This window comes from Crocuta crocuta, unplaced genomic scaffold (genome assembly GCF_008692635.1).
Source record: "Crocuta crocuta isolate KB4526 unplaced genomic scaffold, BGI_CrCroc_1.0 scaffold7, whole genome shotgun sequence".
Taxonomy (NCBI): Eukaryota; Metazoa; Chordata; class Mammalia; order Carnivora; family Hyaenidae; genus Crocuta; species Crocuta crocuta.
This window is the reverse complement of record NW_027531904.1, coordinates 886,767-909,464: the sequence shown is the minus strand read 5'-3', so window position 1 is coordinate 909,464 and position 22,698 is coordinate 886,767. Positions and strand designations below refer to the sequence as shown.

Here is a 22,698-nt window from a genome sequence, read left to right as displayed (position 1 = left end):
GAAGGTAAAATTACCCCAACTCTATCATACAGCGTTCCTAAGTTATTACCAGTGTGGCCAATCTCGAAAAACCCCCAGATAAAAGCCATACATGCAATCAGTCCTCATCCTCCTAAAGAGAATTTTGCTCAAGAATATTCTAATCAGGGGCGCCTGGGTGGCTTAGTCGGTTAAGCGTCCGACTTTCGCTTAGGTCATGATCTCACGGTTCGTGGGTTCGAGCCCCGCGTCGGGCTCTGTGCTGACTGCCAGCTCAGAGCCTGGAGCCTGTTTCAGTCTGTGACTCCCTCTCTCTCTGACCCTCCCCTGCTCACGTTGTCTCTCTCTCTCTCTCTCCTGGAAATAAATAAAACATTATAAAAAAAATATTCTAATCAATAGGGGCCCCTGAGTGGCTCAGTCAGTTAAGCATCCGACTTCGGCTCAGGTCACAATCTCAAAGTTTGTGGGTTCAAGCCCCATCTCAGGCTCTGTGCTGACAGCTCAGAGCCTGGAGCCTGTCTTCAGATTCAATATCTCCCTCTCTCTCTGACCCTCCCCTGCTCATGGTGTCTCTCTCTCAAAAATAAATAAAACATTAGAAAATTTTTAAAAAGGATATTCTAAACAACAAATAGCTTTTAGACTAATATTTATTGATGAACATCCAGGACAGGATTGCTACAGCTATATTTATGTAATGACCATGACTCAACCTGATCATGGTAACTGGTCCAGCCCCCTTCTTTACCCCTTACCCCACCTTTCATAGCTACTCATGGTGTTTCCGTAATATTAACACTTCAGGTCAAATCCCCTAAAAGACAAAAACATCCAAAGCCATTACTCTTATAAAATTATGCTGACCTCACTAATTATAGTAATTCTAGTAGACAATACATCAGTGAAGAAAAATGTACTTGTGCTTGAAAGGGAAGATGTAAAATTTCTTGGGATGTAACAGTGATGAAATAGTCATGACAACACCTTGGCTTCGCTGAGATATGCCACATACTGTGGCACTTCCGTGTGGTTCCTCAGCTATTTTTCCCATGCAAAAATTAGGTTCTTAGAAGCCGACCAAGGACCATAGCTAATTACCCTGTGGAGCTATTAGTTAGATCATTCCAAGTTTATGACTCCGCAAGATTTTCAGTAAATTATGTTTCCTTAAAAATATTCCTAAAGAATAATATGTCTTCCTGGAGGTATTGGTAGAATACATCCCTAACGATATCAATGTCCCGAATGGAATTTGGAGAATCTGGAACGATCAAAAAGTTTTCCTCTATTTAGCTGGTGTCGTGGTTAATGTAGCCATGCCCCGGGATCACAACAAGCAAGTTCAAATTCTTTAGTCCAGGTAGTTCCGAATAACAGAATTTTTTTTTCATTTGGTCGGTCAGGGGAAGAGGTAAGTCTGCATAACAGCTAACATTTCAGGTGGTACGTGGATTAGCACTACAAGGAGGTAGAAAAAACTGTACTTAAGCTAAAATAAAGGACAGCCTGGATATCTAGAATAGACCAAGGGGCGTACTATAAAAGATTGATTCCATAACCCTATAGGACTGGATAAGATGGATTAATTTACCTCTGTTAAGATGAAGAACTTTTCAGATAACTCATCGGATAGGACATCCCCTCATAACAGGCAGGAATAAGGCAAAGTGGGTTTGCAGGTCTGATAGGTGAAGGTGAGGGATTTACCATTTTGTAACTTCTTCTTCCTCTGTGACCTAGAGAGTAAGTTTCTGCTTGCAGTGGGAAATGTTGCAAGCAAGGAGAGGAGCATGAAGGAGAGACTGAGTCAAAGTCTGAGGGGTGTGAAAACAGTATGTATGAGTCACCGAGTAAGGTGGGAGATGATGTGGGGCAGAGAAACAATCGGAGATCAGGTCTGGCTGAGGCTCCAACCAGACCGATGCTCCTGGAACAATGGCTCCACCCACCCACTCAGCTGCAAGAGACCAGGGCTCCGTTCTCCAGCCCATTCCACCTGCCTTGGAGTTAGCAACAAGCTCCCCCAAATTCAGCCTTTGGGTCAACCTCAGCCCCAGCCCTCTCCACTGCAGTGAGTTCTCTTCTCTTTCCACAGTGTATGGATATTTTATTAAGAATAGGCTACACTTGGCAGGGTTCCTGGATGACTCAGTTGGTTGGGTGACCGACTTTGGTTCAGGTCATGATCTCGTGGTCTGTGGGTTCAAGCCCCACTTCGGGCTCTGTGCTGACAACCCGGAGCCTGTGTTGCAGGATTCTCGCTCAGAGAGTCGTGACACCGAGACTTTTCTTTCCAGGAAGCAACTTTATTTTGCCGGCACCGCTCAGTTGGGTTCGTACCCAAAAGAACTGAGCGGCCCACATCATATGGCATAGGGTTTTTTATGCATTTTCTATTTCTTTGTCTCCCATATATGGTAATACACATAAACATGTAGTCTGATTAAGTTGTTTCAGTTTACAAGAACATGGGGGATGTAGGCAGCTGGACTCATATCTAGTTGACCTTGAAGTCTTGTCTCCTCTCTTCTTCATTTTTTTTCTTTCTCCTTAGGGAGGGGTTCCTACCACACCTGGAGTCTGCTTCAGATTCTGTGTGTGTGTGTGTGTGTGTGTGTGTGTGTGTGTGTGTGTGTGTCTTCTCCTCCCCTCCCTTGTGTTCTATCAAAACTAAATAAATATTTTAAAATTTTAAAAAAGAATAGTCTACACTGCAGACAATTAGCCAGGTGCTATCTGAAACCCTCTTCCCCTAATTCTTTTTTTTTAACTTTATTTTTGAGAGGAGAGAGAGAGAGAGAGGGAGAGAGCACAAGATGGGAAGGTGCAGAGAGAGAGGAGACAGAGGATCCCAAGCAGGCTCCACACTGTCAGCATGGAGCCCCACGCAAGGCTCGAACTCACGAACTGCATGATCATGACCTGAGCCAAAGTCCAGAGTTGAACATTCAACTAACTAAGCCACCCAGGCGCCCCTTTCTCCAATCTTAACTGCAAACTGGTCATGGTGTAATCATCGTCTTCCATCCAAAACTGACTGGCGAGCATCTCTCTTACAGCTCACAGCTCCAGGGTACTGGCTCTCTGGTCTGCTTTTCAGCCCACTTAGCTCAGGCGCCAACTTCTCTCTGCAGGTCTGAAACACAGGCATCACCTGGCTCATACTGTGAGTAAGAGACTTGAAGTCTCCTTTCTGGCTGCAAACGGCAACACTGGTTTCTCTACCTCCTTTCTCTTGAGTTTCCAACTAGAAAGAAAAATCATTGCAGCCACATGGACTTCTTTATACCAAGCAAGACAGACTCCTAATTTCCTGACTTCTTCCTAATTACTTGTGGATTTCATCCATTGTTTTCCTGTCCCAGGAAGCCCCCCGGCTGCCCTGACACTGATCTTGCAACAGGTTCCCTTGGGGAAAAATTTGCAAACTTGCCTCTCATATAATCTCTTGTCTGGGGCCTGATATTTACCACAGAACATTTGTTAAATAATTTAAATAGGAAACATAACAAGGTTTCCCAGTAAGGGTGTTTGACTGGACATATCTCTAGATCTTTCTGGTGAAGCTATGGCGCCAGAATTCTGGGCCTGATTCTGTCACTTGCTAGTTAACTAGTTAGGTAAGCATCATTCTGCAAGTTGTTCTTTTTCTCGGGGTCTTCCTTCTTTAATATAAAAAAAAAGAACGGTCATGCTGAGTTGCCTCCTTCCTCACAGAAGTGTTGCATGGATTAAATGTGATAATGAATGTCAGAGTGCTTTGTAAACTGCAAATCTAAGGTGTTATTATTCCCTTGGTGAAAGTAAACAGAGGCTGTACATCTTCTCGGCAGGAGTATAAAGGTTCAGAGTTTTCATTAAAGGCAAATTCACAGTGTTTATTGAGCCCTTTTTGTTTGCCTGCATTTGCTAGGCATTTGTATATAAATCACTTCATGTTCAGGGAGCCACTAGTTTTAAAACCCACTTCACAGATAAGGAGACTAAGATTCAAAATGATTAAGCAGTTGACCCGATATCCCGCAGCCAGTAAGTACTGACATCAGTTCTGGAATAGGAGCACATCTCCTCCACAAGATCCTCAAGGATGTGGGCTCCCTCTGGCTCACGACACTGCCACCCTAGGCGGTGGCCCTGGGCCTCATCCTCCAGGATGGGTGGCAGCGTCACCCCCCAAGCCAGAGAGTGGAAGGAGAGGCCCTGGAGAGAGGCTAACTCTTGAGAGGTCACAGGAACTTCCACAGGACCCTTTGCCAACATCTCTCAGCCAGAATATATTCACACGACTGGTCGGTTTGCTGACAAGATACTTATGGAGCACTTGAGCTGAGCAACTGGAGAGTTTAGGGAAGGGGGCCACACTCAAAGGTGTGGGTACATTTGAGAGAAACACACAAGAGTGTGGGGCGCCTGGGTGGTTCAGTTGATTGAGCATCCGACTTCGGCTCGGGTCATGATCTCACGGTTCGTGGGTTTGAGCCACACATTGGGCTCTGTGCTGACAGCTAGCTCAGAGCCTGGAACCTGCCTCAGATTCTGCGTCTCCCTCTCTCTCTGACCGCCCCCCTGCTCATGCAGTCTCTCTCTCTCTCTGAGAAATAAATAAAACATTAAAAAGAAAGAAAGAAACACACAAGGGTGGTGGTGCCATCAGGCCTGCGGTGACGATGTGCTTCCAGAGATAGAGACAGTGAGACATATCGTCACCGCAGGCCTGATGGGACAGAGAAAATCCCAAAGAATTCTCACCTAAGAAATCATTAGAACTAATAAATGAATTCAGCAAAGTTACAGTATACAAGATCAACACACAAAAATCTATTGTACTTCTATACACAAACAATGAACAATATGAAAAGGAAAATAAGAAAGCAATTTCATTTTTATAGCATCTAAAGGATAAAATACTTAGGGTTAAATTTAGCCAAGGAGGTACAAGAATTGTACACTAAATCTTACAAAATATTGCTCAAAGAAATTAAAGAGCTAAATAAATGGAAAGACATCCTCTGTTCATGGATTAAAAGACCATATGGTTCGGGGCGACTGGGTGGCTTAGTCGGTTAAGCGTCCGACTTTTGCTTAGGTCATGATCTCGCGGTTCGTGGGTTCGAGCCCCGCGTCGGGCTCTGTGCTGACTGCCAGCTCAGAGCCTGGAGCCTGTTTCAGTCTGTGACTCCCTCTCTCTCTGACCCTCCCCTGCTCACGCTGTCTCTCTCTCTCTCTCTCCTAGAAATAAATAAAACATTAAAAAAAAAAAAGACCATATGGTTAACATGGCAATACTCCCTGAAGCAATCTACAAATTCAATGCAATCTCTACTAAAATCTCAGTGGCCTTTTTTCTAGAAATAAAAAAAGCTGATCCCAAAATTCATAAAAATTACAAGGGATCCCAAGTACAACCTTGAAAAAGAAGATTAGAGAACACATACATATCCCAATTTCAAATTTTAGTACAGTAGCCAAAATAGTGTGGTAGGCATAGAAATCAGTGGAATAGAATTAAGAGCCCAGAATATAAGTCATACATCCATGGGCAAGTTAAGAGCCCAGAACATAAGCCATACATCTATGGGCAAATGATTTTTTTACAAGGGTACTAAGACCAATTAATGAGGAAATAATTATCCTTTCAACAAATGATGCTAGCTAGAAAACCAGATCACCACATCTGAAAGAATAAAGCTGGACGTTTACCTCACACTATATACAAAAATTAACTCAAAAAGGACCAAAGACCTAAATATAAGAGCCAAAACTATAAAACTCTTAAAAGAAAATAGTAATAAATCTTCATGACCTTAAATTTGGCAACCGATTCTAGATACGACAGCGAAAGCAACAAAAAAAGAAAAGAATTTTTTGATAAAAAAATCAATTTTTTGAGAAAAATTTTTGAGAAAATTTTTTGAGAAAAAAATTTTCTTTTGATAAAAAGACTTTATCAAAATTTAAAACTTTAATGTACTAAAAAACACTACAAAGAGAGTAAAAAGACAACTCACAGACTGGGAGAAAAACATTTTTAATCATAGATCTGGTAAATGTCTATTGTTCAGAATATGTAACAAACAATTACAGGTCAAGAACAAAAAAAACCCCAATTTAAAAAATGGCCAAAGGACTTGAATAAACATTTCCTCTAAGAAGATGTACAAATGACCAACAAATGCCTGAAAATATGCTCAACATCATTAGTCATTAGGAATATGCAAACCAAAATAACAAGTTACCACTTCATACTTATTATAGAAAATAACAAGTACTGGTGAGGATGTGGAGAAATTGGAACCTTCATACGTTGCTTGTGGTGATTTGAAATGGTGAAGCCAATATGGAAAACAGTATGAAGGTTCCTCAAGAAGTTAAACATAGAATTACCATATGATTCAGTAATTCCACTCCTAGACATATACCCTAAGGAATTAAAATCACATGTTCAAACAAAAACTTACCTACAAATATTCATAGCAGTGCTATTTACAATAGCCAAAAGATGGAAACAACTCTAATGTCCATCAACTGGTAAATGTATAAATAAAGTGTGGACTAATAAGTATAGGGCCATAAGTATAGATGAATGTACTAATACTTGGCCATAAGTATAGATGAATCTTAAAAACATTACGCTATGTGGGAAAAACCAGATACAAAAGCCATATATTGTACAACTCATAATCGATAGAGATAGAAGGCAGATCGGTCATTACCAGGGGGTGCAGGCAGAGGGGAGTGGTATCAGCAATAATTTACAATTAAAAATTGTAAATATAGCAAACACCACTGGATTGTATACTCTAAAGTTATTAAAATGGTGAATTTTATGTTATGTATATTTTAACACTAAAGAACTAAAAAATAAATAAATAAATAAACAGGTCTTGGGGCACCTGGGTGGCTCAGTCAGTTGAGTGTCTGCTCAGGTCATGATCTCATAGTTCGTGAGTTTGAGCCCCACATCAGGCTGTGCACTGACAGCATGGAGCCTGCTTGGGATTCTCTCTCTCCCACTCTCTGTGTTCCTCCCGCACTTGTGCACTCTCTCCCTCCAAATAAAAAAAACTTTTTTAAAAAAAGAAGCAGAAACAGTGGTATATTAAACATAAGGGGTAAGGGAAATAGAGGGACGAAGATGACTCTCAGGTTGCAGCCAACACAACTTGATGGAAGATGATTGTGGAAGTCTGAAAACATGGTGGCAAAATGTGTTAATTCTGATAGGTGGGGTCTCTGACTCTTCTAATTGAATCTGGACTCTCTGTTTGACCAATAAAATGGAGTAGAAGTGAGGCTGTGCCAGTTTCCAGGCTCAGATCTTAAGAAAGTGTCAGTTTCCACCTCTTGACCCTTGGGGCACTTGCTTTGGAAGCTAGATGCCATGCTGTGAGGAAGCACACTCTGCCCCATGGAGAGATCCATGAGGAGGAGGACTGAGAGCCACCCCCAACTTGCCAGCCATGTGAATAAGTCATCTTGGAAGTGAAATTCCACTCCCAGTGGAAGTCACCAGAGCTGACAAATGGACAAGTTGTCCTCAGTGTGCCCCGCCCAAATTGCAGACTTAACAAGCAAAAATAAATAACTTGTATTCTAAGGCACTAAATTTTGGACACAGCAGTAGGAACTAGAACAGTGTGACCTTGACTCCTGATTTAGAGACAGAACAGCTCCCAGTGCTCCCAACAAAGCATGAAGTTCTTCGCTCTTAACTTCATCATCTTTATTGGTTTTTATTCGAGTGCTGGCTAAGTCGAAGGGTCAGAAATTCTGCTTTGCCTTGACCACTTGACGTTCTGGTTTGGGTTGATGTAGTTTGAGTTTTCCTACACTGGTTGTATTTCTATTAAACCCTCGGTTGGTGTGGAAAAAAAATATAGGGGGTCAGGTCAGACTCTGGGCTGGGTGGGGGAATGTAAACTCCTAGTACATCAAAGCCACAGGAGAGAAGGGAAGGATGCACAGCAACAGTCACAGATACCCCAGGGCACATGGGCAATACCTTGACAGTACCTACTATCCCCAATTCGGGGTGAGGGGGAGGGAAGAAGAACTTAGTGACCATGACCCATCAGGTATATCCAGCACCCTGAGAATGTTGGAGAAATCAGTGAAATTCCACACTAGCCAAAATTCTCCAAATATGTGGCCAAACACGGGTCCCCAGCTAGTTGGGCACTGGTCTTCCCATGTGACACCACTCTTCTTTCCCCACCTGGGAGGGAAATACCCACTGTCATTGGGTCGTTCCACTTTCAACAAGCCTTCTTTGAGCCCTTCTTGCCATCTCAGACCCCTCAGCCATCAGCAGTAATCCCCCCAGGAGCCTTAGAGGCCTGCAGCTTGACCTGTTCACTTGCTGAAAGTGGACTTCCTCTACCTGCCGCTAAGGGGCTTAGTTTCACCTAAGCCCTTTGGTCTCCCTAAAATGCACAATACAAATCATCACTACTAAAGAAAAAAATTAGGAAAAGGAAATAAAGAAACCCAATGCCAGCCTCTCTTTCCTGGGCTAAGAAAAGATGTCCATGTCTCAACCTGCTTTTCTTACAATCCATCCTGTTATATCAACTTCCTGGCTGCATTTTTGAATAGTATAACTATTGAAAGAGCTAAACTCTTAGGACAAAATAATAAAACTATGACAGTTTTCTCAAATTGTGCACCAGAGAAACAGTTTTCAAAAATTTAATATAGAACACAAGAAGTTTCCCCAAAACTGGACTGAGTTCTAAAAAGATGTCTACACTTTGGGTGAGAAACTCAAAAACACATTTTCCCAAAGATATAATGCAATTGGTTGATGGTAGGGGTCCACGTCCAGCCTATAGAAACCTACTAAACTAATAACATCACCATCAATGCATTTGAAGAGTGGAAAATAATACAATAAAAATAAGTAACTAAGTCACAACACAACAGAATGGGTAGAAAATCATTTATTAATTTAAACACAGTTACTTCAGGAAGGGGAGGTCTAACCAGAGGCATGTGCATAGAGAAATACTGGGACTTCTGGATCCTTAAAGGCATGTTTTAAAAATTCTTAGGAGAGTCTATAGAGAATCGATTTTTAATATAATCATTAAATTTACTTATATATACCAAAATAAAATGCTTTTGCACAACCAAGGGAACCATCAACAAAACAAAACCTAGTGAGTGGAGAAGCTACTTGCAAACAACACATCTGGTAAAGAGTTATATCCACAATATATAAAGAACTTCTAAAATTCAACACCAAAACCAACAAACAATTGGATTAAAAAATGAACAGAGGATGTGAGTAGACATTTTTCCAAAGACATACAAATGGCCAACAGACACATGAAAAGATGCTCAGCATCACTCATCATTAGGGAAATGCAAACTAAACGTCAGTGAAATATCAGCTCACATCTGTCAGAATGGCTACAATTAAAAAGACAAAAAATAACAAGTGTCAACAAGGATGTAAAGAAAAGGGAACACTTGTGTCCCTTTTTGTGGGAATGTGAATTGGTACAGCCACTGTGGAAAACAGTATGGAGGTTCTTCAAAAAATTAAAAATAAAACTATCGTAAGATCCACCAATTTCATTTTGGGGAATTTATAAAGGAAATGAGGGGTGCCAGGTGCTAGGTGGCTCAGTCGGTTAAGCATCTGACTTTGGCTCAGGCCATGACCTCATAGTTCATAGATCTGAGCCCATGTTGGGCTCTGTGCTGACAGCTCAGAGCCTGGAGCCTGCTTCAGATTCTGTGTCTCCCTCTCTGTCTGCCCTCCCCAACTTGTACTCTGTCTCTCTCAAAAGTAAACATTAAAAAAATTTTTTTAATAAGGAAATGAAAACATGAATTCAAAAAGATATGTGCATCCCTATGTTTATTGCAGCATTATTTAAAATAGCAAAAAGATGGGAACACCCCAAGTGTTTATCAATAGATAAATGGATAAAGATGTGGTGTGTATACAATGGAATATTACTTGGCCATAAAAAAGAATGAGATTTTGCCATTTGCAACAACATGGATGAAGCTAAATGAAATAAGTCAGAGAGAGAAAAACAAATACCATATGATTTCACTTATATATGGAAAGGGTGCCTGAATGGCTCAGTTGGGTAAGCATTCAACACTAGATTTCAGCTCAGGTCATGATCTCATGGTTTGTAGGTTCAAGTCCCACATGGCACTCTGTGCTGTCAGTGTGGAGCCTGCTTGAGATTCTCTCTCCCTCCCTCTCTGCTCCTCCCCAGCTTGCTCTCTCTCTCTCTCAAAAATAAACTTTAAAAACTGAAAAATAAAAACAAAACACACAAAATACCAATGGACTCTTAAATACAAACTTCTGGTTGCAGAGGTGTGAGGGACAGGCAAAATAGAGTTAAGAGGTACAAACNAAAAAAAAAAAAAAAAAAATGCTTTTAAAGGAGCACTGAATAATAAGGAAAAGCTCAAGGCACTGCAATATTGACCCTAAAAGAGAAACTCCCCCCACCAGAATACATTCGTTTTAGAAATCCCAGTTTGGGATGGTGGACAGATCAAGAGGGTCACAGACAGAAGTGTCAGCAAGAAGGCCCACAGGCACTCCAGAATTGTCAGGGGTAGGACCCAAGACCACCACTCCCCTCCCCCTGGCCATTACCCAACCCCCACCCCCCAGTGACTATTAAGGCTCTCAGATCTTGGGTGCAGATCCCAGGGCAGGGGTGGGGTGGTAAGCAAGGGTGATGGATGGGCTTTGAAAGAATTAAGCTACTACATTCCAGGCACGCTCAGAAAACCCAGTGGTTGAACTAGTATTGTGGGGGTGCCTGGGTGGCTCAGTTGGTTAAGTGTCCAACTTCAGCTCAGGTCGTGATCTCACCGTTTGTGGGTTTGAGTCCCGCATCCGGCTCTGTGCTGACATCTCAGAGCCTGGAGCTGCTTCGGAGTCGGTGTCTCCCTCTCTCTCTGCCCCTCCCCTGCTCACATTCAGTCTCTCTCTCTCCCTTTCTCTCTCTCAAAGCAAAAAAACATTAAAATAAAAAACAGTATTGTGTTTACTCTTATCTGGATGGGACCATCTTTTCTGATCCCACTCTACTCTCCTTAAATTGAACAAGCCTGGAGGCGCCTGGGTGGCTCAGTTGGTTAAGCTTCTGACTCTTGAGATTGGCTCAGGTCGTGATCTCATGGTTCGTAAGATCGAGCCTCACATCAGGCTCTGGGCTGCTGACAGTGAGGAGCTGCTTGGGATTCTCTCCCTTTCCCTCTCCCTCTGCTCCTTCTCCACTCATATTCTCTCTCTCTCTCTCTCAAAATAAACTTAAAAATTTTTTAAATAAACAAGCTTGTCTCTGCTATAGCCCTTCTTACTCCCCCCTCACAATTTCCCTGTTTCAATGGTGGGGGGGTGGGGAGTGAAGAGCACAAATCCTCTGCATTTCTACACTCCTCCTATCAGCTTCCATCTAAGGCAACCCTGGGTGTCCAGGGGTTGAAGTTGCCTCAACAGTTGTCCCATCTCTACTGCAACCCTACACCCCATTCGGGACACTGGAGAAGCAGAGCCTAGAATTCCCACCATGGAGCGGATCAGTTGGGTCAACCGCTGTTGGGGAGTCCCCATGCCATTGACTCAAGGAGAGACACCCCAGGCCAGATTGGACTTAGTCGTCAAAGGCTCAGGAGCTGGTACTTCCTGTACCCCTGACTCCCTCTCTATTTAGGGTTTTAGGGCGTGGGGAGGTGGGAGTTAGGGGAAGGAGTCAAACAGGTTTCATCTGAGGGCTGCAACACGAAGACCTCTTCCCCACCACCAGCACCCCACCTCTCTCGGGGGTGAGATTCATTGGGTTGCCAGATGCAGATAAATAATAAGCCCTACACAGGTAAATCCTGCTTTGTTCATTATGATAACAACCCCCGCCTCCCCAGGATCACAGTGAAACATTGAAGGTGTGTAAAAGCCAAGAAATTTGCCCTGAGAAAGAAAACATTAGAGATCGCTTTTGTTCGTGGGGGTTTTAATGTGTAAAATATGTGACATTAACTTCTATTTGTCATGAAGGCCAATTTGCCACTTTCCATGCTTTCAAAACATTTTCACAGACACCATTCCATCAACTGGAAGAAAGAGTGCCTCCAACCATCAGGCTCTGGGCGCAGACCTCAGGCTACATAGGGAGATGCTGCTATACGTTCTTCAGTGTAGATAGGAAAGCAGGCAGGCCTCTCTGCCAGGGAGGATGCAGGAAAAGATTTTCGAAAGAAACAGAATATAGTCCGTTGCAGCTTCAAAATCTTGATTCTTTTTTTATGCCAGCTCCCCAGCTCCAAAGAATACCAGAAGAGTCGAGGGAGGGAGACTTACATTTCCACGCTAGCTACTTTCCAATGACATTTTCCCAGGCTCCAACCTAGAAACAACCAAACATGATTTTGGTGAATGCATTGAAATTATTTATTGACCATTTGCCAAGCTCCCACTGTTGTAAAGGGCACAGGGCTTAATGCTGAAGATAGATTAAGGATACTGAAAAATTTCATTCCCGTGTATTGTTCCTAACATCTTTCCAGAATCGTCAGTCCTAAAACAAACCACCTTGTTTCCTGGGCATGCTGTCAGGTCAGAAAAAAAGGAAGGAGTAAATTTCCATATTAAAAAAAAAAAAGGGGCATTGCAGAATCCACACAAAGGGGATGCAGTTTACTTCTGAAATAAAATTAGGAATAATAATAGCTAACATTTGAGTCCTTAGTACATGCCAAGCACTGTTCTATATACTTTACATCCATTAACTCATCCGATATCCACAATAACGCTATGGTTAATCCCCATTTTACAGAGGAGGACACTGAGGGACAGAAAGATTAAGGCTCTTGCCCAAGGCCACAGAGGCAAAGCAGAGACCCAAACCTAGGCAGCAAGGCTCAGAGTTNTGAAACAGGCTCCAGGCTCCGTGCTGGCAGTCAGAGCCCGACGCGGAGTTCGAACCCACGAACCGCGAGATCATGACCCAAGCGAAAGTCGGACGCTTAACTGACTAAGCCACCCAGGCGCCCCTCAGAGTTTGTGTTCTTAACCCACTACCTTCTGCCTTTCTACACAAGCCACTCTGAACTGAAAACACTAGATCCAACAACAACGGCTTCCCTTCCCAAGTGACTTCATAGGTGTGACGTGGTTACAGCTCCGACGGCGACCTTAGAGACCTTGACAAATCATACTCAAGCTCATCTGAAACTTTAGATACATGATAGCGCTTTAAAATATAGTGATGCTGGTCCCTGGCAGACCAGATTTCCAAACACATTACCTGATGGCCATTATCAAACTCCCGTGCTAACTGGGTTAAAACAAAACAAAACAAAATGACCAAAAATAAGACAAACAAAACAAAACAAAAAAACCACAGAACACTTAACTTGTGGTTTTAGGACAGAAATTCCAGAAATGAATTCCATTTCTCCTAAGTTCTGGCAAGAAGTGACTTGATGACACCACGCCACCCAGCCAGGCCTGCTCCAGTCCCAGAAATGCCTGACTCCAGCCCGTATCTTTGGGCATCCTTGCTCCAGAGCCCGCAGGAGTTATTCTGCTCAAGATCCAGTCTCCACTCATAGGCAACCACACACTAGAGGCCGGCCAGGGTCCCTCTGAGAATCACAAACTTGGCCGAATCCTGATGAACTCCTCAGTCCCAAAGGGGCCTCCCTGTGCCCGGGGGCCATGGGCTTCCTTGGGTGGACTTTCTGGGGGGGCTTCAGCTCTCACCCATCAGGAAGAGGGTCTTAGAGGCTGCCCCCCCACAGCCTCGTTTCAGCCAAAGATCTTACCTCTTGCTTCTTCTTCCATTCCTGCTGGGTTCTCTTATCCCAGTCTGTCCAGCTCAGAAGCTGTCCGGAGCCCCAAGAGAAAAAAGAAAGGGCCATCGTGGGTCATGGCACATTTTCGAGCTGAACGCTGAGTTCCGACAGGAGAATCTTAGCTCTCAGCCTTCCCGTCTCAGGCACTGCTGGCTGGAGAGCCCAGGATCCAGCAAGGCACCGGGTGGCTGCTGCCCAGTCCCCGAGAGGGAGAGAAACAGAGGGCACTGGAGCCCCAAGTGGCTTCAAGGGACATCCAGTCCAGGATGCTCACCGGGTGGCAGTCTGTCCTTCCCGTTAGGACTCATTTCCACTACACACCAGGAGGACTTGCTTCCAAGGGGTCCTGGGTTGTGCAGCCTGTGGAGGGCCCTGGAGAGAAGAAAGCAGGGGCCTCTGTGGAGATGGCGGCCGTGAACTTCTTAACTGACTTCCTTGGGAAAGGCGGGAGCCCTGCCTTCTTGCCTGCAGCCGTAGGCGTAGTGTCTGAGGCCTCTCTCCTCCCCGGGGCTGGCCAGTTTTCGGCTCCGTTGAAAAGGCAGGGCTCCAGCCCAGTGAGCATCATCCGTCATCACTACCCATGCACAGAAGGCACGTCCCTCGGGCTGATCGACGCCCCCACCTCATTCTTCCTCGCTACTGTGTCTCCTCGGAAGCACATCCTGTTCCGTCTTCCTCAACCACCATCATCACCGGAACCACCGACCTCTGCCTCAGCCACACCGCTGGCCCCTTTCCACGTGTACGCCCCCGTTTCATCCTCACCCGTATGTTTCCCCACAAGCTCCCTCTGCCCTTTCGGATCCTAAGCTGTGTCTCCTTCAGAGGATGCTGAGGTTTTGGTCCAGAATCCCGGACTCGAGACTTTCAATCAAAGTAGAGCTGGCTCATGGTGATCCCAACCTCGCCAGGCGCTCGGCCACAGGACGTGGGCTCTCCCCGGGTGAAGACACCTTGCTTCTCTTTTCACTGCAACCTCTGGGCGTCAGCGTTCTTGTCTCCATCTGTCAGCTGCCAGGGGATGGAGGGGGAACTCTGTAGCGCTACGCTGAGGTGACCAGGTGACTTTCCCAGCCACATGCTGTGGCCCCCTTGCGCTTCTTGGAGCCATGTCAGCCGCCGCCAGAGGCCTGGTCTGTAGGAGTCCCATCTGCCCTCAGCACCCCATCTTTCCCCCACCAGACTGGCTGCATCCCAAGGTTCTGAGGAATTCCCTTTCCAAGCAAGGTTCGGGGTCCCCATGCCCATGGCCAGAGGCCAGGCTCTTGTTGGTTTCCAGCTCTCATTACAGTGGTGACGGGACTGGCCAGCTACACAGAACGGAGTGCCATGGAAGGAGGGGACTTTAGGAATGAGACCTGCTCCCCTCCCCTGGTCCTCTGCTCCCCCAAATTGTGGTTTTCTCTTTCTGAGTAAATGTCTCATGCAGTAAGTCCTCCTGTGTCTTCTCCTCTGGCCCTGGCCCCCATGGGAGACCTGCTCTTATGCCTCCTGGACCACCCTACTGCCTTAAACTTGAGCTCTGGAGCCAGAATCACCAGCATCTCCTCAAAGGACACTCGGCAGCCGGAACCCTCTTTTGCCAGGTACAGGCCATGGCCCAACGGGGTGTCCAGGCTAAGAAGCCCACAGCAGCGGCCCCAGCAGCAATGTCAGATTCGGTTGTGAACCAGCCAGTTGGGTATCACCCACTAGTTACCCTTTTATGGACGTCTTAGGAAGGACATTCCAGGATTTCACACTCTTTGGGCCCTTAGTCTCTTGAGTTCAGTGTCCAAATTAGGCACCTGGGGCAACTGTGCTTCTAATTTTCTTTTCTTTTTTTAAAAAATTTTATTATTTATTTTTTAGAGAGAGACAGAGAGGGAAGGAGAGACAGAATCTCAAGCAGGCTCCATGCTGTCAGCACAGAAGCCCAACGCAGGGCTCAAACTCACAAAGCATGAGATCATGACCTGAGCCAAAATCAAGAGTCAGATGCTCAACTGACTGAGCCACCCAATGCCCATTCATTTTTGGTTTTTTTAATGTTTATTTATTGTTGAGAAAGCGAGATCGGCTGAGGAGCAGAGAGACGGTGATAGAGGATCTAAAGCCGGCTCTGAACTGACAGCAGCAACCCCCACGCAGGACTCAAACTCAGGAGCCATGAGGTATGACCTGAAGTTGGACACTTAACTGACTGTGCCACGCAGGTGCCCCCAGAAGCTGTACTTCTAAGAGCTCACAGTTCTGCCAAAATGATGAGGCTCTTATGGGTAGGTCCAGTGCATTCTCTGACCCCATGAAATGGCCACTCTCCCTACAGTCTGGACATGGGTCAGGTGTACTCTGACCACCCCCACACACACACACACACACACTCCAGAACTCTCTCCTGGATGGGTGGGAAAGTGATGGGACACAGGTGGAAGAGGAGGCCAGGGGCTTCCTGCTGAGTCTTGCTTAGGGCTCCGGGTGCAGGTGGTCAGGCCTCAGAAGGAGCTTAACCCTCCTGTGGAGCAAAAATCTGGAATTCTCATAAACTCTCAGAGCCCAAGTTCCCTCAAATATAGCACAAGGACACTGGACTCCGTGTCTGTCTAGGTGCCCTTCTGTGGTAAACAGAATAATGCCTCCCCTCAAGAGCCATCCATGCCCTACTCCTCAGAATTTGTGAATATGTTATGTTACATGGAAAAGGGGACTTAAAGTTGCAGGTGGAATTTAGGCTGCTAATCAGGTAACCTTGAGATGGGGAAGTTATCCTTGATTAACCAGTTGAGCCCCATGTAATCTCAAGGGTCCTTATAAGTGAAAGAGGGGGGAAGGAGGGTCAGGGTCAGAGTCAGAGAGAGATTTGAAGATGCTGGCTTTGAAGATGGAGGCAGGGGTCATGAGCCAAAGGATGCAGATGGCCTCTAGAAATGGGAAAAGGGAAGAAAACTATACCCCCCCAGAGCCTCCCAGGGAACACAGCCTTGTCAACACCTTGATTTTAGCCCAGGGAGATGCATTTTGAACTTCTGATTTCCAGAACGATTAAGCTAATAAGTTTGTGTTGTTTTAACCCGCTCATCTTTTGGTCTCATTTGTTACAGCAGCTGTAGGAAACTAATTCACCCTCCCTCCCTAACACCCACGCCACAAGTTCCCATTGGCTTTGTCCTTGATGGAACCAGAATTCCATCTCCTCTAAGTCCCCGAAACCCAGGCCCCGGCACCGCTAGGAGTCAGAACCTCAGTTCTGGTGCAACCGCCTATCAAATATTGATATGCTCTGAATAAAAATAGAGGGAGTACAATGTCCTACTTTTATAGAGGACCTGGCTGTTTTTAAACCATTTCATTAAAAAAAATTTTCTTCGTTTTATCAGAGTGTCTTTATGTGCCAATTACTAAGCTGGTCCCTGCAGATGCAAAGCCAAATGGACACTATCCTTTCCCTCAAGGAATTCACTGTCTAACTGGAAAAAGAAACACAGAAGCAGCTACCTAGAATCCTTGGATGTTTCAGAAGTAAGACTGGAGTTGGATCAGCCCAGCCTCCATTGATGGAAATGGCTATTGGCAAGAGAGTGATATTAATGGACCGCATCCACTTCAGCCTCCTAGGGTAGAGCAATGGAGCCAGGCCTCCACTGCAGAGCCTGCCTGGGAATGCACAGTCTTTTAAAAAAAAAATTCTAATGCATAATTCTGAGTCACAGCCAGGACACTAAGTCACCAAAAGGTCTTTTCATGTTCTATGTTGTATCAAAAGTTCTTTGTACTTTGGCCAGAGGTGGATGGCAAATTCCAGTAACAGGGAGCAGTAAAATAAAATCACTCCACAAGAGCGAAATCATAAGCAATTCATCCTTTTCCTCTCCCCTCCCCTTCCTGATTCTTAAAACATTTCAAACTCATGGATATTCTTCATGTATATGGATTGGACTAACTCAAACAGGGGTCCTTCCTTTGTGTTTGGGTGGAGGGGGGGGTGTTTGTTTGAACCTGAGCAAAATCACCTTTAGGACCCGGAAACAGATATGTTGTCCAGAATACTTCGTGACAAAGGAAATTTGACTAAATCCATTCCCTTCGAAATGCACAAATTGGCAATTTGTCAGAAAGAAAACTGGGTAACCTTTTAGATGGGATGTCTAAGAAGCTATAATCAGTTAATGGAGTCAAGGGCTTACTGTTTTTACAATAAGATAGCTATTTTCTGAATCCAGCCAGGTGAGACCATGCATCCTGAGTTGTGGGTCTATAGAACAAGGAGCAGAGCTATCATAACCATTTGCAGGGGCAGGCATTCTTCCCTGGGTACTTTCTTTAGCCTGAGTTTCTAAACCTATGACATGAGAAGTATTGCCAAGACTCAGAAATAAAGGGTCCTGGTAGCTTCAAAGATTTTGATGTTAGAAATGTCCCAGTACCTGAAATGCAGAATGTCACAGATCAGTGGGTTCAGCCTGCCAGCCACACCTTCAGCATCTGTTCAGAACTCTCTCTGCAATTCTTATTCCTCTGCTATTCCATTTAGGGTGGATGGCTTCTTGATCCCCAGGGATAATGCCTATGGGGCTTTGATGAGCCCAAGGCATTAGCAGAGAAAAAAGATAGAGCACATGAGGCAGGAAAGTTTAGAGGAAACCTGCTTCCAGACGAACTACATTCCTCGTGTGTCTCCACAGAGATGCAATGCTTTGGAAGAGTTTGAAGAGTCAGTTGCCAGTGGCTAATCAGTGCCACTTGGGAGAGGCTAGAGAACGACATCAGCATCACTCTTTGGAATGAAAACTTCCTTATTGCTCTCAAGTTTTCAGAGCATCTGTGAAAGCTGATAGTGAAAGGGGGTGGAACCGATCCTGTTCATTGCACCCTAGGTCTCCATTTTACCTCCCTCCCTAGCTCTGCCCTGCCTGCCATCTTGCTCACCAACCATCCATCAGGGAGGATGGAGGGGGGGGGCCCGCTGTAACACTACAACTCTTCCCACTGAGCCCAGTGCCCCCTAGCACCCAGCCCTAGGGATTTGCTTCTCCTGCATCTTCTTTTGAAAGACCACTCACTGCCCTTGACTCTCAAGGCAGCAGCCATTCTCTCCTTCCCCTCATTTCATCTCCACACAGGGGCTCTTCATCTGCTTCAGACCTAGTGGGACTGTAGGCATGGAGTTCATGCACAGACCCATGAATATCCTGGTCACTTCAGATTCAAATCAAGTCCCTCATGTGCTCATAGCAGCAAATTGACCCACAGTCATTTACCAAGAAGCCACAAGATTCAATGCATAATTTTCCAATCCAAGGACTCAAAGATGTATTAGACACAGGTTCGTCACTGAGGAAGGGTGAAGGGAGTGGTATCCAAGTCTGTCTGTGGTCAGCACTGAGTCCTTGACCTTGGCTGTCCAGGAATGTGCTCATCATAGAAAAAAGGCATGATGTGGATGCTTGAGAAGGAGTGCATCTAAGCAAGGGACAGAAGCCTGAGGAGAAGACAAGGGCCATTATAGCATGTGTCAGGCCATAGAAGACCTTCCAGGCCTAGTTGAAAAATGTGTGGAGGAGAGTGGAGAAAAGGAACGTGAAAAAGATTGCTGGGGCCACACTATGGTGAGCCTTCTGAAGCTGAGCTAAAGAGATAGGACTTTATTCTGTCGGCAGTGGGAAGTCACTGAAGATTTCTGGCATGAAAGTTGGGTGCTCCTGCTAAAGCAGTTTGAAAAAAAAATGGCTCTGGCGAGGTGTGTGGAATGGATCGGTGGATGGGTCTGAAGGCAGAGAGATTGCGGCAGGTTTACTGGTGACCTTCGAAAATCCATGTCCATCCAGAACCTCAGAATGTGACCCTATTTCCAAATAGGGTCTTTGCAAATGTCATTAGTTAAGATCCCCTCCCTAAAAACCATTGACTTTTGTTCTAATAAGGAGAGGACACACAAAGACACATACAGAGAGGAAAACACCATATGAAGACAGAGGCAGAGACTGGAGTAACGTAGCTACAAGCCAAGGAAAGCCACGGGTTGCCAGCAACTACCGGAAGCGAGGAGAGGGTCTTACAACGGATTCTCCCTCAGAGCCTTCAGAAGGAGTCAACTCTGCTGATGCCCTGATTTCTGGCTTCTGACTCACAGAACTGTGAGACAATACATTTCTGTTGTTTAAGTCACCCGGTTTGTGGTAATTGGCAACAGTGGCCCTAAACCCCACATGCAGAGACCAATATAGAATCTAGCTGGAGTGCAGGCTTTCTGGAAATGATGCCTGACACACACACACACAAAAAACAAGGCCTTGGAAAAGATATATATACATATATATATAATTTGGAAAGAATTATCCATGCAAATAATCGGGAAATGAGCAAGCTGCAGCAGCAAGATACAACTCCAAATTTATAGGGAGTGAGGATTCCCATTCCAACTCTCTGGGGTGTCAATTTCAAGGGAGTTGATAGTCCTTGAAGGAGATCAGGGGTGGGGAGTATCAGCTCAGGGTGCCCTCAGAAACTTGGGAGTCAAGCCGGATGCATGGCGGAAGCAACCTCCAGTGATCCTAACACAGAGAGAAGTAACTACATACTGTAAACCAAATTATCTTATTTGTTTGTTTGTTTTTTGCAGGGGAGGGGAGAAACACTAAATAGTCTGGAGAAGGGCCTGGTGTCTGCTGTGTGCAAAATAGCCAAAGAGAAGCAGCTCCCCTTGGGGGCAGCATGGGAGAAGCAAGGACTTTCCAGAGTCCCAAAGGAAGGGTGAATGCAAAAGGAAAACAGCCCATCCAACATCCAGTGCCGACCTTACAAGACCAAGAGTGTATGAATGAGGGCAAGGCAGATAGTCTCCGTGTTCATTCTAGCTGGGTCCATGTCTCGAGCAGCCCTTTGCCTCCCTTCCCCAATCGGGAATCATGCAGCCTTGCATCTGAGAGCACAAGGCCCTGCACAGTTACCCCAAGACAAAGTCAAGGGAGGGTGGGCTTTGCTCACCCAAGAACATTCACCCCCCTCTGCACTATCCCTGAAACCCCGGCCAGTGCATCCAGATGCTGTCAGTGAAGAACCCACAGGATTGCCTCTTGAAAGAAGAACAAACAAAAGCCCAGCCCATATACCAGTTGTCCCTGGACCCTGCCTACGAATCCGTCCAGGTATCTGAAGGCCCTCCTGCTCCTCATGGCCAAGGGGGTGGTTCTGAAAATGAAGAAGGGTCTTGTCCCCGGGCTTGGTGCTCACTTGACACGGCAGCCACCTCACTCCTCAACTCAGTCTTCTCTGTCCTTCTGCCTAGTCAGCCCTTCCCAGGCTCCGAACTGCATTTTCAACACCTGGTCTCCTATCCCCATTTGTTTCTCCTAAAATGCAACTCACAGTGACAGTTAGAGGCTCGCACGTGCATCTCTTAGACCGCTGAGATGGCACAGGTGGAGGAAGTGAGTTTATATAACACAGGTGGAGGGGTGGGTGGAGATAGAGACATTCTCATGCTCTGCAGCGGGGACATCAGTGGACATCGATTTCCTTGCAGGTAAAACCTGGGATAGAAAGTTTTCTGTTGTTGTCATTCTACCTTCTGACCCTGAACTTCCACTTTTGGAAATGTAGTCTAGGAAGATAAGATATGTGCACAACGATTTAGCTAGAAGAATATTTATCATAGCCTTATGTATAATAGCAAAATAAAACTAAGTCACCTCTAAATATGTAAGATGAGAAGTTGTCTAAATAAGTTTTGGAAGATGCATGCATTGGAATAGTATCTATTCACCATATTGGATGTAGACAGGAAATACCAGTTGCCTCCAAGACCAGATGAGTAGCTCAAAGGCAGGCAATAAAAGGCAACTTCTCACTGAATCCTCTTCTGTATCTGTTGTGGTTTGGACCACTTAGGTAAGGAGGTAGATAAAATTTTAAAGGATGTTTTGGAGGGAGAATAATAGCTTGGAGAGAGGAAGCTATTCAAGAAATAGTAAGTGAAGGGGCACCTGGGTGGCTCAGTCGATTAAGCGTCTGATTTCAGCTCAGGCCATGATCTCACAGTTCGTGAGTTTGAGCCCCATGTTGGGCTCTGTGCAGACAGCTCAGAGCCTGGAGCTGCTTCGGATCCTGTGTCTCCCTCTCTCTCTGCCCCTCCCCTGCTCACACTCTGTCTCTCCCCTCTCAAGAATAAAAAACATTTTTAATAAACGTTTTTTAAATTTAAAAAAAGAAATAGTAAGTGAAAAAGGTATGTTGCAAAACAAACGTGCTGCATGATACCATTTCTACAAAAAAAAAAAAAAAACCTACAGCAACAAAGTCTGGAAGGTAAGGACTCCAAGGTTTAACAGCATATATTGCCAGTGGGTAGAATTACAGGTGATTTTTTTTTTGTCTCCATATATGCATTTCCTAGCTTTTCTGTAAAGAACATGCAATGTTTGTGGGAGTGGGGGAAGCAACAAAAATTATTGTTAATGTTTTCAAAGTGCTTCAACCATGAGTCTTGCACTTTCTCTCCTTCCTGTCATGGCCAGCATCTTACAAAGAATAGATAGACGCCCTGTCTTCTATTTCCTCACCCTTTGCCTCACCAACTCCACCCAAAAAATTGCCTCCTCCATCCGTCCCTGACTTCCTGGAATTCTGGTTTCCATTCCCACCTGTCCCCCGGAAACACTCCCCAGAAATGCCCCGCCTCCATTGCCAGATCTATGGAATGTTTTCAGCCCTCCTTTCACTGGCCTCCATGCTGTATTTGTGTCCAGTGGACTGAACATTAATATAGTACCTACTGTGTGTCAGATATAGTGTTAGGCAGGCACTGTAGGGAGATAGCTGATAGGGAGATATGAACCCTGAAAGCTCAGGTTCCTGCACTGGCTGGTGGGACAGAATGCCCAAGTGGGCACACGAGGGACAGCC

At 45.2% G+C, this 22,698-nt stretch overlaps 1 long non-coding RNA gene across 1 annotated transcript; it reads right to left on the bottom strand.

The window, feature by feature from the left end:
- Nucleotides 1–11,958: 11,958 nt before the first annotated feature.
- On the bottom strand, nt 11,959–16,136 carry LOC144240104 (uncharacterized). The gene is made up of 2 exons (XR_013337590.1): nt 13,789–16,136; nt 11,959–12,368 (listed from the first exon to the last, which is right to left on the bottom strand). It is a non-coding gene; the product is annotated as an uncharacterized LOC144240104 (long non-coding RNA).
- Nucleotides 16,137–22,698: the final 6,562 nt, after the last annotated feature.